This window comes from Cannabis sativa, chromosome 7 (genome assembly GCF_029168945.1).
Source record: "Cannabis sativa cultivar Pink pepper isolate KNU-18-1 chromosome 7, ASM2916894v1, whole genome shotgun sequence".
In the NCBI taxonomy this organism is placed as follows: domain Eukaryota; kingdom Viridiplantae; phylum Streptophyta; class Magnoliopsida; order Rosales; family Cannabaceae; genus Cannabis; species Cannabis sativa.
The window spans coordinates 31,785,507-31,804,550 of NC_083607.1; positions in this window are offsets into that span (position 1 = coordinate 31,785,507).

Here is a 19,044-nt window from a genome sequence, read left to right on the forward strand (position 1 = left end):
TGTGTCTATATGGTGGAACATATAGAGCATTCTATATACTGAGAGTGCAATTCTAAGTTCTATGCGTGGATTCAACGAAGAATTAATAAGTTAGTGAATTTTAGTGCTAAATTCTTGCTCTACTTATTGGAAGCTCGGTTATATAGACCCATGGTCCCCCCACTAGTTGAGATAATATTGCTTGTAAGACTCATGTAATTGGTTTTGATTAATCAATTATAATTCTCAAATTAGACTGTCTATTTGTGAATTTTTCACTAAGTAAGGGCGAAATTGTAAAGAAAGAGTTTATAGGGGCATATTTGTTAATTATTATACTTTGTATGGTTCAATTAATGAATATGATAAATGACAATATTATTTAATAATTATTTATAGTTATTAAATAGTTAGAATTGGCATTTAAATGGTTGAATTAGGAAATTGATATTTTTGAGAAAATCAGATACAAAAGGTGTTAAAATTACAAAGTTGCAAAAAGCAAGGCCCAATCCACTAAGTGTATGGCCTGCCACTTTTGTAGGAAATTTAAACTGATATTTTCATTATTTTAATGCCAAATAATTCAAACCTAACCCTAGTGGAATGCTATAAATAGATAGTGAAGGCTTCAGGAAAATTACACTTAAATTTTCTATTTTTCCTTCAGAGAAAAACCTGAGCCTTCTCTCTCCCTATCTTTAGCTGACCACTCTCTCTCTTCTTCCTTAAATTTCGAAATTACCTTAGTGTATGAGTAGTGCCCACACACATCAAGTGATACCTCAATCATAGTGAGGAAGATCGTGAAGAAAGATCATCAGCAAAGGAGATTCAGCATCAAAGATTCAGAGAAAGAGATCCAGGTTTAGATATTGATAATGCTCTGCTACAGAAAGGAATCAAGGGCTAGATATCTGAACGGAAGGAGTCATTATATTCCGCTGCACCCAATGTAAGGTTTCTTAACTTTATATGTGTTTAATTTCATCGTTTTAGAAAGTTCATATTTAGGGTGTTAATAAACATACTTGTGAGTAGATCTAAGATCCTAGTAAAATAATTTCCAACAAGTGGCCTCAGAGCCATGGTAATTGATTTACTTACAAGAAATTTGGACTTTAAAACGATTCTTTGTATGTTCTTTGGATGGTATCATGTTGTATTGAGTGTTATTTGATGATTGATTGATGTTTGTGAAATTTTCGTGAAAAATAATTGTGATTTCGTTTCTGGAATTATTTTTATTGGATAGTATGGAAAAATTAAGCAAGTTAGCCTTTTACAGAACTCAATTTGGATTTTATTTGAATTAGTTATGATTTTTTGAAGATTTGACAAAATCGGGGCTGTGCTGATTTTTTCCTGCGATCGCAGAACTGTCCGTACCGTTTCGAATTTTTTCGTTTTTCTTCAATTTTTCATACTTTTTCATGGAATTAACTTCCAATTTTTTGTATGGTTTAGTATATATACTATTACTATTCCTAATTCAATTCTAATTATCATTTTGAATTAATTTAATTTTTTTTTAATTTAATTCAAAATATTAGTGTAATTTGAATTTGAATAGAATTAGTATTTATCCTTTTGCTTAAAAATCTATCTTATTTTTAAATTTGATTATATTTTTTTTAAAATTTAAGGTCAGATTTTATAAGATATTTATAATATCTTTTAAGATATTTTAAAAATATCTTATCTTTTAAGATATTTTAAAAATATCTTATCTTTTAAGATTTTTTAATTAAATCTTTTTAGATATTTTGACCTTACTTAAATTTAAAATAAGATATTTATAATCATTTAATTTTAAATAGATGTAAGATATTTTGCTAATTTTTTTTTAAATTTTGTTATTTTATTTATTTAAATTACATTTAAAATTTGAAAAAGATATTTATTGATCTTTTCTAATTTTTTATTTAATTTTTATTTATAAAATAATATTTAAAATTTAAAAGTAGTTAGCAAATTTTTTGAAATGATATTTAGGTTGGTTGAAACCTAATTTTTCAAAAATTGTAGGTTTAATTTTAAATTTTTATTTTTTAATTTTCGAATTTTTTCAATTTTTTTTTTAAATTTTCGAATTTTTTTTAATTATTTTCGAAATTAATTATTTAATTTAAAATTAAATAAATCCTACATCCAACTATCCAGCTAACCCTGTTGCAGGAGTATGTGTTTTAGATTGTTTGTAAGTTTTCAAAACCTATTATTACTTGATTGCAAATAGCCATGGTTACTTTTTGCCAGATCTAATGATCTGATGGCTCCCTTGGTCAAGATAATAATTTGTAACAGGTATATTTACAATCTTTTTTCATCTGTTATGACCTAGAAACATGATAGGACCCATCCAAAGTGTGCCTGTGTGAGCCTATATGTTTATTTTGTTTTAATATAGATGCATATAGGTTGTTGCTAAATAAAATGTCACACCATGATAGATTTTATTTAGGTCCATTTAGTTATTGGACCTATTCAATTAATAACAGTTATTTATTTTAAGGTTAAATTCCTCTCTTTTGGGCCTTGTGTGAGAGTTGGGAGCCATAGAAGTGGGTACGACATACTGAACCCAACACCCCCTCACACAAACCACCCCAATTGTGAAGGCCCATTTGCCTGATTTGAATGACTATACTAGGTTAATTACACTAGTTTAACCTAATAAAATTGATTAGCAACATAATTAATTTCATTTATTTTGAAATTAATTTAAGAAAAATATAGTTTAAAGAATTTTTTATTCTAAGCTAAACTATATGTATTTTCTTGTATTTAATTAAATATAGAATTATAACCATCTAGATTCTTTCTGGAACTTAATTTAAATTTTTCATTAAATATTCCTATTTAAGTTGATATTTAGTTATCTTCAACTAACCAACTTAAATCTAAATATCTTTTGGATTTAAAATTTTAAAATTAAGTTGAGGAATTTTAGGCATTGGTTATTAAGATTCTTTAGATATTTTTTAAGTTAATATCTTTTCAAATATTAACTTAAAATGGAATATTTTCAAATTAAGTGGTTACAACTTAATTTTTGATATTTAATTAAATTTAATTTTGAAAAGTATCTAAGTTCTAGATTTTTTCTAATACAACTTAAATTAGATATTTTTTTTCAAATTTTGTGGAAAAGATACTTAGTCAAATAAGATATTTTCTAGATAGTTATTTCTAGACTACTTATTATTTCTAATATTAAATAGGAAAATATTATAAATTGTGAAATTAATTATTTAATTAATTTTGGTACAATTTATTTTAAGTATATTTTTCCTAGTATTAAACTAGAGATTAATAATTAAGCCTTCTCTACACTTAATTTTTATTTCTTGAATTTAATACATTTAATTAATTTGAAAAATTAAATATCTAAGTTAATTTTTATCATCATACTTAAATATTTATTTTTCATGACATTTAATTAAATAGAAAATTATTTTTAGTTAAAATTTATTTTTTCAACTAAATTTAAATAATTTTCAAAATATAATTTTTCTTTATTTTATTAATCAATTTTCGAAATTGCATTTCTTAAATGCTAGAATTTCGAATTTTATCTTGAAAAATAGATTAAGTTGTAAATTAATTATTTTAATTAATTCTTGGATCAACTTAAATCAATGATTTTTTCATTTATTGATTAATTTAAAATAAATTGAATTAAAGTATATTATTAGAAATTGAATTAATTAGTCAAAGGAAAATCTAGATAGGTGATATTTTTGCTTGAAGTATTTTTCTAGTGTATTTAATTAAATAGAAAATTAATATTTAAGTTGATTTTCATCATCATACTTAAATATTTGTAATTTTTCTTATATATTTAATTAAATAGGAAAATTATATTTTTTGTTGTAAATTAATTTTATTAATTAATTTTGGGCCAACATTAAATTAGAATAATTTTTCCAGGATTTATTCTTTATTTTAATATGCATTTTTTCGAAAATTGTATTCTTAAATACTTTAATTTTTCGAAATGCAATATATATTTATAGAAAATTAAATTTGAGTTGTAAATTAATTTAAATTAATTTTGTAACATCTTAAATTGAATATTTTTCTAAATATTTATTGGAAATTATTACTAAGATGGAAATAATTCATGTTATTTTCATATCCATCTAAGTAAAATTTATAAATATTAAATTAAAATTTATATTTAGAATTTTTCATTCTAAATTGGAAATTTTAATTAAATAAATATATATTTAAAATAAATAAATTAAATAAAGAGAATCAAAGAAAATACAACTCACTTTTAAATAATGAGCTTGATTATTCTTAAGACATTCGATCTCCATTGTGGGTTTTACACCGCGTTTGTTTTAGTGAGTAATCCTCCCTAATGGAGGAACGTTCATTAGCAATTTCGCACCGTTTAACCTCGCATGATAAGTAGTTTGTAAGTGTTTTGTATGGTATGGATCACCCTAATGGTGGCGACCATACTTGACTTGGAAATTATGAAACAATGGTGGGAGCTCATAAGATAGAATTGCCTTGACTCTCGCCTAAACGGGACAATGCTGAATTCCAATCTTGATCGAATAAAAGGGTGCTAGAATGTTTAACATTTTAGACGAGCTGACAACTCTATTCAATGAATGGTAGCTTTGACTCTCGCCTAAACGGGACACTGATATCAGTTTGTTGAAAACCTTGGAAATTATTTAGGATTGTAAGCTTTAGTATTTTCACTTGTCATTCCTACTTACTATATGTTTATAATTTCTGAATTGTGTATGAATTTATATTGAACCATGTTATTTTCTGTTATTAAGTTGTAGTTTAATTTCGAATCTTCATTGTTGGTCTAACTTGGCTTGTTTATCGAATGAGATAAATCCCTAGTGGATTTTCACCATTACACTTTCATAATAGTGTTAGATCTCGAAAGATAAATATTGTATATGCGACATCTAGTTGTTCATCAATTGATGACACCTTAGACTAGTATTTTTACGATATGAAACAAGAAGATTGTATAAATAAGATTACTTTCACTTTCGCTAATCGAAGCATCGTTGGATTCTTATTTTACACGAAATTATCCTAATTCCTCTTAGCTTATTTATTTCGAATTAGCTTCAAAACATATCATTGGATGAATGGTCTATAAATCATTTCATGTCATTCTATATTTTCTCTTAAGAAATTAAATGACGCATATGATTATAATCCTGTAATTCTATTCTCAATTGATATAAATCCTCAATCTTAGAAATCTCCTACTTGTATGGGCAAATCAGACTTAGAGTTTAACTAGTAGTGCTGGTCCAAGATAGAATTACTCATAATATTTGGTATAAATTTAAGTCTTTGACTTTAATTTTAGATTCCAAATAGAAATTTTCTTATATTTCTAATTCCAGAATACAATACAGTTACACTTTTTCAAGTGTTTAATATCCATCTTCTATTAATGGATTCAAACTGTATGGAATATGAGTTAGGTATTCTGTGACCAGGATCCACTTGCAGTATTCTAAGAACTCTTTGATGTAACTAAACCTATGTCATCATAGACACTACCACACTTTTTTTTAATCTATGGCATTTGTATCTTGTTCATAGTGGATTTGACAAGATCAATCTCTGCAAAGAGTTAATATGCCTATATCCACTGAAAGTAGTTCATCTCATTCGCAGATTGATGTACATTCAGGGGTGGATATGAGTTTTTCGTTGTATTCTTAAAACGATCACTCTAGATTATACCTTATGCAAAGAAATTTGAAATTTTTTGAAAAATTTCATTAATTTCTAGCAATGGTTAAACACCATTAAGGTATGTGGTTAAAGATCTTGCGAACTGATAGGGGTGGAGAAATAGTTAATAGATATGCAGTTCAAAGATCATTAAATTGATTTTTGAATTATATCCAAACTTACCTCCCCGAAATTTCGAGTTGCATGTTGATGATTAGTTACTAGTCGTTGCCTAAATCCTTCTATGGTAATACAATTTCAGAATGATGTAATGGTTGGCTACTTAATGTAAATCATTACTAGATTCATGGATGACCTAATCAAAATCTTAAGAAAAGCTAGAACTGTTAACCATGGTTTCTTAGCTATTCTAAGTGATTAGGGGTGGACCATCCCATTGTCAATAGATAAGAAAGTGTTGGTTTAAACAAATACTACTTTTCTAAGAAAATGACTAAGTCTGAAAACAAGTAGCAAATAAAGGAGATATTTAATTCTTGATTCCAAAAGTGTTCTATCATCTTATATAACATATGATGATCCCACTGCCTCTGTTGTCTTGTCACAACCAAAGAGGTTAATACCATTTAGTTTTCTTCGACATAATTCACGGTACCTTGTCGTAGTGGGAGAGCTTCTAGGAACTCACCTTCTTATGACTTGGGAGACACTAGTGATTAAAATCCATTGTGAGTTTAAACAAGTAATGGATTGTCAAGATAAGAAAATAAGAAGAAAGCCAATAGAACTATGGTTTAATCCATTCAAATGGAGTAACCTAAAGTTTTCTATTACAAGGACATAAAAGGAAATTTTCGTTTATAAGTCTATTCAATGGACTTAACAAAACTTCCTGTTCCTAGTATTATAGGTTTGAGTTTATCTAAACCTATGGCTTGTGGTATACCTGGTAATTACTTACTCTAATGCAAGCAACTTACTTTAGTAAGATGCTGAAGCATTTTCTTTCTAATGGCAATCTATAGAAGCTTCACAACTTCTTAGGCATAGATTTTATCTAAGATAAAGCCATGAAAGAATTTCTTATATCAACAGTGAGAGGTCTTAGATATGCCTTTGTATGCCTTAGACCAGACACCTGCTGTTGAGTGGGAGTAATGAGTAGGTATCAGATTAATCCAGGAGAAGAACATTGGAAGACAATCAAGTAAATCTTAAGATAAAGAAGAGGAACTATATGTTAGTCTATAAGGGTGTGTTTAAAACTCTTAAACTACACCATTTCATATTTCGAAATTTGCCTTTGTGCTAGTAAATCTTTCTGATAAGATGGTGGTTACTCTGGGGGTGGAATAGTGATTTTGGAGAAGTGTAAAAACCTATCTGAAGTCTCTAGGTCTACCAGAGAGAGACTGAATGTTAAAGCTGCAGGAAAGGTACTTATTCAGTCTAAGGAAAGTTCTATACATCTTTGGCACCATTCCAAATTGCCTTAAACTACTAGTGTTAATTTCCTGATTAACCAAAAGTAGTTGCCAAAGGTATAGAATCCAGTATCCCAAGAGAGTAGACATATAGAGAGGAATTTCACATTATCAATGATTTTGTGATTAAAGGAAGAGTAATAGTGGAGAAAAGGTTGTGGTTAATTCAACCTTTCAGATCCTATTACGAGGAGTTTACTACTACTACACTTCATTTGTATATCAAGGTGTTGAGATTATTTGAAACGCACTTTTTGTTTTATATTAGTGCAAGTGGGAGTTTGTTGGGTTTTATGCCCTAAATAAAACTCATTTCAATATAATCAGATTTACTTATTAATATACATCAGAAATAACATTTAATGTTGCATGGTTCACATGATTTATTTCATGATTATATGTACATAATGTATAAATTTATCTCAAACCCTTTTCACATACTTGATCCTGTTTATTGTGCCGTCAACACATTGGAAAGTAAACATGACTATGTGAATAAAGTTTCCTAGATTTATCAGACACAGAGTTTTACTGATATGATAATCTACAACAGAGTTTACTTGCATTTGGAGAAGTGCTATGTTCTTTCCAGAGCATTGGTTAAAGTAAAGCTCAGGTTGGATGCATGGAGTATGCATCGGAAGGGACCGATATTGAACTTTGACATAGATTCATTAAACTTACCGTAATATTTATTCAAGTCAATATCGCCTAGTTGATCCTAGATTAAATGTTCTTAATCCTGTTATGATTAGGCTCAATCTCGAGAGGCTATTCGTGTTCTTTGATTTGTTAGTTAAGCCTACTTTTAGGTCAAGGTGATACGTACATTTTGGGAACACGGTAGTGCAATTGAGTGGGAGCGCTAGCATAAACATGGAATCTATAGCTTCTATCTGGCGAATAGTAAGCAAAGGATGATCTCCTTCGAGCTTGACCAAACGAACATAAATGGTGGAGTACTCATTTCACATAAGCTGAAATATCATTTATACGGGGTCAAGTGTTTTAAGGAATAAATACATTGTAGGGTGTAACGGTAATTTAATCCCTTTACAGTGTAGATCATTCATATAGAGGATCATTGATCACATTAGGATTATAACAATGGATAACTAATGATGTGTCTATATGGTGGAACATATAGAGCATTCTATATACTGAGAGTGCAATTCTAAGTTCTATGCGTGGATTCAACGAAGAATTAATAAGTTAGTGAATTTTAGTGCTAAATTCTTGATCTACTTATTGGAAGCTCGGTTATATAGACCCATGGTCCCCCCACTAGTTGAGATAATATTGCTTGTAAGACTCATGTAATTGGTTTTGATTAATCAATTATAATTCTCAAATTAGACTATGTCTATTTGTGAATTTTTCACTAAGTAAGGGCGAAATTGTAAAGAAAGAGTTTATAGGGGCATATTTGTTAATTATGATACTTTGTATGGTTCAATTAATGAATATGATAAATGACAATATTATTTAATAATTATTTATAGTTATTAAATAGTTAGAATTGACATTTAAATGGTTGAATTAGGAAATTGACATTTTTGAGAAAATCACATACAAAAGGTGTTAAAATTGCAAAGTTGCAAAAAGCAAGGCCCAATCCACTAAGTGTATGGCCTGCCACTTTTGTAGGAAATTTAAACTGATATTTTCATTATTTTAATGCCAAATAATTCAAACCTAACCCTAGTGGAATGCTATAAATAGATAGTGAAGGCTTCAGGAAAATTACACTTAAATTTTCTATTTTTCCTTCAGAGAAAAACCTGAGCCTTCTCTCTCCCTATCTTTAGCTGACCACTCTCTCTCTTCTTCCTTAAATTTCGAAATTACCTTAGTGTATGAGTAGTTCCCACACACATCAAGTGATACCTCAATCATAGTGAGGAAGATCGTGAAGAAAGATCATCAGCAAAGGAGATTCAGCATCAAAGATTCAGAGAAAGAGATCCAGGTTTAGATATTGATAATGCTCTGCTAGAGAAAGGAATCAAGGGCTAGATATCTGAACGGAAGGAGTCATTATATTCTGCTGCACCCAATGTAAGGTTTCTTAACTTTATATGTGTTTAATTTCATCGTTTTAGAAAGTTCATATTTAGGGTGTTAATAAACATACTTGTGAGTAGATCTAAGATCCTAGTAAAATAATTTCCAGCATTCCATCCCTTCATCGCAGCTATTCTCAGGCGATACGAAGTATCACCTTTTCAGCTAACTCCAAACAGCTATCGCACTGCCCTAGCCTTCTATGCGATGTACATGGAATATGTTCATAGGGCCCCCTCAGTAGAAGAGTTCAGCTATTTCTACGACATAAAAAGCGTAGGTCTTCATCATGGCTTCTACTGTTTTAGCAAATGGGCGACTTCTGACATCAATGGAGTAGAAGGAATGGTATCGAACATGGGGGACTGGAAATCGAAGTGGTTTTATGTCTTTAAAGTCCCTGGGATTAGAACTGACTTTAATCGCAGACCTAGTATGTCGCGTGTTTTTTAACTTAGACATTTTCTGAATTACTTTTGAGATCTTTTGCTTACTCGCTCTTTCTTGCTCTCGCGTAGACCGTGTCGACTGGCACTTGACGCGACTCGCAGAGAGACAGCTGAAATCCTCGGGAGCCTTCCGGTACAAGATCGCGACTGGCGATTACTGTGTACAACTGCGAAGTTGCGAGAACACCAGCTGATTCCTGAGAACGCAAGTCTTCAAAGGGAGCCAGTATACAAAGAACCATCCGAGAGGCAACAAGAGCGGATAGACAAATGCCTCCCCAAGCAAACTTCTCGACCAATCTCAGGTAATTTATCTCTTGTTATAAACTAATAGATAGAGTTTGACTTATACTTATCTTTCATTTATCTTCGCAGATATGACTTTTTTGAAGTCCGCACCTGTCCTGAAGATCAAGCTGAAGGGTGGAGCAACGACGACCTCGCCCGTTGTCGCCCAAAAGAGGAAGAGCGATGCGATGGCTACCCTTGCCACAGACTCTTCCAAGAAGCTGGCCAAGACCGCACAGGACAAGGGGAAGAAAGTCGCAATCGATCCACCTGTTCGAGCTCGCGACTTCTTAGCCATGCAGGATAAGTTCCTGGCCGAGATCCCTTCTGAGGAGCTTCTTACGCGCTCTGCTGAGTTGGCCACGGAGTCGATGACCCTGTTCATAAAAGCTGTTGCCACTCCTTCGAAGGAAGCCGACTCTCTGAAGAGGCAAAATGCCCAGTTTCAGGAGAACATAAAAAGGCTGAAGCAAGAAGCGGCTAGGAAGGAGAAGGAGCTTGAAGAACTTAACAAGGCTAAGGAGCAGGCGGAGCTCGATGTAAAGAACTCGAGGGCAACGATCGAGGAGATGACTCGCGATTTTGAGGCTGAGAAAGAGAACGGGAAGAAACAATATGATGAGGCAGTGTCTGATTACATTTACACCACTCTTTCCAAAGTTCCAGACTTCGACTTCTCTCTCCTTGGAGCCGAAGCCGCTGAGATGGCCGAGGCTTTTCGTGCCATGTCGCCTACTCAGACCCAAGGTGGTGGAGGGAACCTTCCTGATGAGGTCGAGGGTGCGGATGCTGAAGAAGTCGAGAACGAGGTCATCAACAAACTCGCGGATGAGACTGCTACTGTTGCTCAAGATGTCTAATTTTCCTCTATGTTATGCTTTTTAATTTTACTTCTCTCTTTTTCTTTATATGCGGTACAATGGTACTCGCGCTTTTGTACTTAGACAAATTTCCTTTTATTTTGGACAAATTTATATCCTCGCCGGGATAATTATCCTTTAACATTTTCGCAGTACATGGGTACTCGCGTTTTCTATATATATATTTGCGACTTTAATTACAGCTTGGTGTAATAAGTAGAAATATTTACAAGTCTGATAAAATTTTGAAAATTTAACAATCAATTTCATTCATATAATCAATAGTACATTCGGGCATATATACCCCCCTATACTTAGGATTTTTTCCTTGCATGAAAAATATCTAAGTATAAGTACAAGAGTGAACATAGTCGAATAATGTGAGTACTATTGATAATATAATTTTAAACTCTCGCCATTCCATGCTCGTGGAATCGCAGTTCCATCGAGTGTTGCGAGTCGGTATGTGGCGTCACCAATTTTTTCTGCGATGAGGTATGGTCCTTCCCAATTATCCCCAAAGACCCCATGTGACGGGTTTCTAGTATTTGGCATTACTCTTCTAAGGACCAAGTCTCCTGCTGGCAAGGTTTTTACCTTCACTTTGGAGTTAAAGTACCTTGCCGTTCGCTGCTGATAAGCCGCATTTTTTAAGTGCGCTTGGTCACGCTTTTCCTCCAAAAGATCAAGGCAGAATAGCTGTTTCTTGTCGTTCTGCGAGATGTTGAAAATATCTCTACGTAGGGAACCTGCCCCAATCTCAACTGGCAACATGGCCTCGCACCCATAAGAATGTGAGAAAGGTGTTTCGCCAGTTGTAGATCGAGGAGTTGTATTATAAGAACATAGGACTTGCGGTAACTCGTCTGGCCAAGCTCCTTTGCGATCTTCTAGTTTCCCTTTTATGGTGTGCTTGATTATTTTATTAATGGCTTCAATTTGTCCATTACTCTGCGGGTAGGCAACTGCGGAGAAAGCCTTTTTAATTCCCAAATCGTCGCATAGTTGTCGCATCTCTTTGCAGTCAAACTGTTTTCCATTGTCTGAAATGAGTTTATGCGGAATGCCAAAGCGACAAATGATGGAGGTATAGACAAACTCGCGCAATTTTGTTGCTGTGATTGTTGCGAGTGCTTTGGCTTCGGCCCACTTCGTGAAGTAATCAACTGCGACTACCGCATATTTGACTCCACCTTTTCCTTTGGGTAACTCGCCGATTAGATCAATTCCCCATATTGCAAAGGGCCATGGACTTGTGATAGAATGGAGGTTACTCGGAGGCTGGTGGGTATAAGTGGCTATTCGCTGACACCTGTCACACTTCTTTGCAAATGCGAGAGCATCTTGTCGCAATGTTGGCCAGTAATACCCTTGCCGCATGATTTTTAACGCAAGGGAGTTACCTCCGGTATGATTTCCACAAATCCCCTTGTGTACTTCACGAAGTATGTAACCACAATCCTCCCCGCTGATACATTTGAGAAGCGGTTGACTAAAACTTCTGCGATACAACCTTTGGTCATATATTACATAACGGGCGGCTCGCTGTCGCAACTTTCTTGCTTCTATTTTATCATCGGGTAAGAGCCCCTTTTCAGATATGCGAGGATAGGAGTCATCCAGGTAATCTCCTGAACGGAATCTATCTCCATGATTACTTCATGATTTATGGTTGGGTGAGCCAATATGTCCACCGGAATCACATCGAGCAATTCGGCTTCTCTAGTTGAGGCCAAACGGGCCAATGTGTCTGCGTGTGCATTTTGAGCACGCGGTACTCGAGACACGACTACATTTTTGAACTTCTGCATTATTTAGCGAACAATGGCTAAGTATTTAGCCAATCTCCCGCCTCTTGCTAGGTATTATCCATTCACCTGGCATACCACGATTTGGGAGTCGCTAAAAGCCTGAAGATACTCGACTTTCATCTCGAGGGCAAGTTTCAATCCTGCAATTAAAGCCTCATACTCGGCTTCATTGTTAGATGCAGAAAACTCAAAACGTAAAGCAGCGTGTACCTTGAAATTATTGGGACTGATTAACAAGATCCCACTACCAGAACCTTCGCTATTTGAGGCTACATCAACGTACAATGTCCATGTCTCTCTGCTTGCTATAGCAATGTCACTTCTGTTCTCTATGACTGCCACCTCGGTGCTGGGGAATTCAAGTGTAAAATCTGCTAAGGCTTGCCCCTTGATCGTAGTTCTCGGTTTATACTTGATGTCGAACTGACTTAACTCCATCGCCCATTTTAACAATCTCCCCGATGCTTCTTGTTTCACTAGAACTTGTCTTAAGGGGAAGTTCGTCAAAACTTCAATGCTGTGAGCCTGGAAATAAGGTCGCAATTTTCTTGAGGATATTATCAAGGCGAAAGCCAATTTCTCAATTTGGGGATAACGTGTCTCGGCATCCAGTAATCGCTTACTGACGTAATACACTGGGTATTGGCGTCCTTGGTCCTCGCGTATTAGTACCGAACTAATCGCACATTCTGAGACGGCCAAATAGATGGACAAGACTTCTTTGGACAATGGCTTTGACAAGATCGGAGGCTGCCCCAAGTGAGCTTTTAAAGCTTGAAAGGCCTGTTCGCACTTTTCGTTCCATTGGAACTTTTTGTTGCCTTTTAAAATCTGAAAAAACTCTTTGCACTTATCAGAGGATCTGGATATAAAGCGGTTTAAAGCTGTGACTTTACCTGTGAGGCTTTGAACCTCCTTTGGTTTGGTCGGTGATGGCATTTCCACCAATGCCCTGATCTTCGCAGGGTTGGCTTCTATTCCTCGCTGATTAACCATGGACCCAAGGAATTTCCCGGAGCCAACTCCAAAGACGCATTTCAGTGGATTTAAACGCATCTTATATCGTCGCAATATATCAAACATGGCCTGTAAGTGGGCAATATGATCCTTTGCATGTTGTGATTTTACGAGCATATCGTCAACATATACCTCCATGGTCTTTCCAATGAGATCTGCGAACATCATATTCACTAGCCTTTGATAAGTCGCACCTGCGTTTATTAAACCAAAAGGCATTACTTTATAACAGTATAATCCTCGATCAGTAATGAACGAGGTATGTTCCTGGTATGGTTCATACATCGGGATTTGATTATATCCCGAGTATGCATCCATGAAACTCAAGAGTTCGTGACCTGGAGTGGCATCGACAAGTTGGTCAATGCTAGGAAGGGGAAAGCTGTCTTTGGGACAGGCTTTGTTTAGATCTGTAAAGTCAACACATGTGCGCCATGAGCCATTAGGCTTTGGCACAAGTACGGGGTCTGCTAACCAGTTGGGGTAAAACGACTCCCGTATAAAGCCGCAGGCAAGGAGGCGGTCGACTTCTTCTTTTAGCGCTTGGTACCTCGCGGAGTCCATTTTGCGGCGCTTCTGTCGGACACCTCGCACTTCGGGGTCAATGTTCAAGCGATGACACATGACTTGCGGGGATATCCCGACCATATTTGAATGTTTCCAAGCAAAGACATCAAGATTTTGCTTTAAAAAGGTCGTTAATTGTTCTCGCAACTGTAAATTTAATTTAGAACCAATTTTTAAAACCTTGTTATTATCTACAGGATCTATAGGTACCTCAATTGGGTCTTCCGCGGCTTGGGCTGCGGCGGTGTGATCGAGGATTCTTGGATCCAAGTCTGGTTCGTCTATGTACGATGCTTCCTTGATTCTGAGGATCTCCTGGCGAGGAGGTGGTGCCTCCAAAAGGTAGATAACATTCACCGTCCTCTTTTCTGCGACTTTAACGGCTGCGTTATAACATTCTCGTGATTCGGATTGGACTCGCCGCACCGAACCTACTCCAGCGGGAGTAGGGAACTTCATTGTCAGATGATAGATCGAGGTTATGATCTTCATCTCCTTCAGGATTGGTCGACCAATTACGGCGTTATACGCTGAGTACTGGTCTATTACTGCGAAATCTGCCATTGACTTGGCTGTCACTGGGGCAGTTCCCAAAGTGATTGGGAGTTTGATCATTCTTTTTATTGCTATGACATCTCCCGAAAAACCATAAATGCTCGATGTCATAGGTCGCAAATCCTTCTCCTGCAACCCCATTTGTTTGAAGGCTTGGAAATTCAGCAGATTCACTGAACTCCCATTGTCAACCAGTATGCGATAGACATTGTCCCCACCAATATTGGCGACTATCACCACTGCGTCAGAATGCGGGTGATGGACCCATCTCGCATCACTCTCCATAAAGGTGATGTCGTCGCATTCTTTCTTAAAGAGCTTCTTGGGCCGCTCACCAAGATTATTTACATTGGTAAGCGGCTTCTCCTTGGCTTCTCTGGCATATCGTTCTTGTGATTTGGGAGAGTCCCCTGCGATGTGAGGTCCTCCAATTATAGTCAGGATATTGCGAGGTGTTCTGGAGCCACTCGCATTTTGGTTTTCTCCTTTGTCATCCGCTTGGGGACAACTTTCCTCGTTCTTCTTGTACTTATCGAATTTCCCTCTCCGGATTAGCTCCTCTATTTAATCCTGCAAGACCCAACATTCTAAAGTAGTGTGACCAATGTCCTTGTGATACTTACAGAATTTTTTAGGGTCCCTCCTGTCGCGATTTCCCCTGATGGGGGGCGGCTTCTTGAAGACTCCGTTTCTTTCTTCAATTATGTAGATATGGTCTCGAGGGACTGCGAGTTCAGTATAATTGACAAAGCGAGGTCCACCTTTCCTTTTTGGCGAGGATTCCTTCTTTGGAGGAGACTTGGCCAGCTTCGGACTTCGCTGTCTTCGCGGGCTGCGTCTTCTTGGGCTTCGGCCCTTAGAGTTTTTCCCTCGTGGACTGTGAGATCGTGATCGCGGTATGGGTGACCGGCGCTTGTCCTTCCCTTTCTCTAACTCCGCTAAAGAATTATCAATTCTTTTGTGAGGTTTGGCCATGGCGAAGAACTCCACTAAGGACTCAGGCCTTCGAGCTTGTAGTTCCTTCCAAAAGTCGGTCCTCGGCAAGATACCTGTTATCAACATGCAAACAAGCGAAGACTCGGGGGCCTTCTCGACCTTTGTTACTTCTGCGTTAAAGCGTTTGAAATAGTCTTGTAAAGACTCACCAGGTTCTTGTTTGATGTTGGCCAAAGTCGTATAGGGTGGCCTATACGTCATTGTGGCCTGGAAATGTGTGAGGAATGGGTCGACGAAGTTTTCCCACGTCGATATCGATGCCTCGGGTAATTGGGTAAACCAATCATGGGCATTTTCCTCGAGTGTTGCTGCAAGAATGCGACACTTTGCGAGCTGCGCTACCTGGTCTAATTCCATTATAGCATTAAATTTTTCTAGATAGTCTATCGGGTTAGAAGTACCTTTATATTTTAGGGACTCGGATAGGCGAAACCCTTTTGGAAGTTGAGCCTGTCGCACTTCTGTAGTAAAAGGCGAAGTGCCTTGCAACTTATATATAGGCTTTCGTTGCTGCTCGAGCATTTTCAAAGCGTGCAGAAGCATGCTTTGGTCAATCCCTCCTGTCGCAGGAGACGGGGTCGGTGCAACTGCGGGGCTCGCAACTACTGCGGCAAGATTTGCTGGGACATTAATCCCAGTGGTCGCGATCGGCACGGTAGGCGGATTATTATAGGTGTTGGCACCCTGATCGCCCGCATGGGGATCACGGAGTGTCTCAGTATCATGTGGGCCGCGAGAGCGTGCCGTGAAAACTACGTTGAGATGATCACACAGATCACCTCGGTGTACCTGATAACATCCTCCCTGTAGTGTCTGTACAGAGCCGGACCTTGTGTACCTGCTTGGAGTGCGACCATGCGACGACGAAGAGGCTGATTCTGCGTCGTTGTCTCTTGATGGTTGGCTGCGAGGATTACAGCACTCAGGATCTTCATCGATTTGCGCGCTCTAGTTTGGAAACCTTGCGGATTGATCCCTTGACATTGGATGGTTCAGGTCCAGACCTTCAGGGTTAGCTCTTCGTTCCCTGCGTACACGGTTAGTATGACGTCTAGAAGTTGTTACCTGAGGGTTATCGGTGCGAATAGCGGGAACTCGAGGAGGGCATCGAGCTCGGCTCTGTCCATCTACTTCGGCCTGTAGTGCCCGCAATTGATCCTGAATCGCAGCATATTGATCAATGGTGAGCTGAATCATTCCCTCGGATACCACCGCCGGAGTGACGGGGGGAAAATGCATGGTTGCTGGTGGCGTGGATGTGTCCCCAACTTGAGGGCCAGTCGTTTTTAGGAATAGGTTGAGAGGTCTGATATTGCTTCTCCCTACTCCGCCGTTAATGACGTCCACAGGTGGCACTCCAGCTCCAGATAGCGGTACATTCATCATTCCAATGTTGATGGACCCGTTGTTAGCTCCGTTATCGTGATTTCCAGCCATGATGATTAGTGTTCTTTGAAATGAATGAAATCTTTAGTCGTTTCCCACAGACGGTGCCAAATGTTGTCGAGTGAATTTCGCAACACCAAATTATATTACTTTATTAATACGAAAGAGAATTTTCAAAAAAATGACAAGTGCGAGTATTCAACCTAGAATGGCGAGTACTCGACTAGGAATGTGAGAACAATCAACAGAACTGGAAAATATCAGTAAGACAAAGAATTATAGTGGTTCAGTCAGATTGTGATCTGCTTAGTCCACTGTAGCAAAGGATTCGTAGGTGCCATTTCATGGTGGATCACCCCTTTATATACAAAGCAGGTGTCCAATCGGTTACACAAGGATCACATTCATTGTTAATCCATTATTTACACATTGAATTGCAATAATAAAACTAACCAACGTTAACATTAATAAATGAATGACAGTGACTAAGTTCATCAACGCATGCGTCTTCCATACCGGCGAGTTGACTGTTCATATTCCGATGTACAACTCGCATGGTTATCACTATGTCTGCGTCTTTAAGTAGTCGCTTCTTGTAGACATCGTGTGTTGAACTGATAGAACCTAGACATGCGAGTCTACATGACTTTATAAAGGCTGTAGGGTTCCTAAGATCAACTCGTACTTTACAGAGAATCGTTCTCCTGGTTGATACGAGGACAAGGGGAGGATGATCGCATATATTCGATATATGCGATCTACTCTCTTGTCTTGGATGTGATTAAACTTCGGTCATGCTCGCCACCTCTCGCTGATTATACCTTAAGCAAGGTTTGAAACTACGAGGAGTCCCTCAAGGACATCTCAGCTTTTTGTGGAAAAACTGAGTATACGTGTCCTTTCTAGTGGGGGTCTGGTCTCGAGTTTCTAGGTGAGAGAAATCTCACTATAACACCATTAGAAAGAAAATGCTTCAGCATCTTACTAAAGTAAGTTGGTTGCATTAGAGTAAGTAATTACCAGGTATACCACAAGCCATAGGTTTAGATAAACTCAAACCTATAATACTAGGAACAGGAAGTTTTGTTAAGTCCATTGAATAGACTTATTAACTAAAATTTCCTTTTATGTCCTATAACAGAAAACTTTAGGTTACTCCATGTGAATGGATTAAACCATAGTTCTAATGGCTTTTCTTCTTAGTTTCTTATCTTGACAATCCATTACTTGTTTAAACTCACAATGGATTTTAATCACTAGTGTCTTCCAAGTCATAAGAAGATAAGTTCCTAGAAACTCTCCCACTGCGACAAGGTACCGTGAATTATGTCTAAGAAAACTAAATGGTATTAACCTCTTTGGTTGTGACAAGACAACAGAGGCAGTGGGATCATCATATGTCAAATAAGATGATAGAACACATTTGGAATCAAGAATTAAATATCTCCTTTATTTGCTACTTTATTTTCAGACTTAGTCATTATCTTAGAAAAGTAGTATTTGTTTGAACAAACACTTTCTTATCTATTGACTAAGGGATGATCCACCCCTAATCACTTAGAATAGCTAACAAACCATGGTTAACAGTTCTAGCTTTTCTTAAGATTTTGATTAGGTCATCCATGAATCTAGTAATGATTTACATTAAGTATACAACTATTACATCATTCTGAAATTGTATTACCATAGAAGGATTTAGGAAACGACTTGTAACTAATCATTAATATGCAAATCGAAATTTCTGGGGATGTAAGTTTGGATATAATTTAAAAATCAATTTAATGATCTTTGAACTGCATATCTACTAACTATTTCTCCACCCCTATCAGTTCGCAAGATCTTTAACCATTTACCTTAATGGTGTTTCACCATTGCTAGAAATTAATGAAATTTT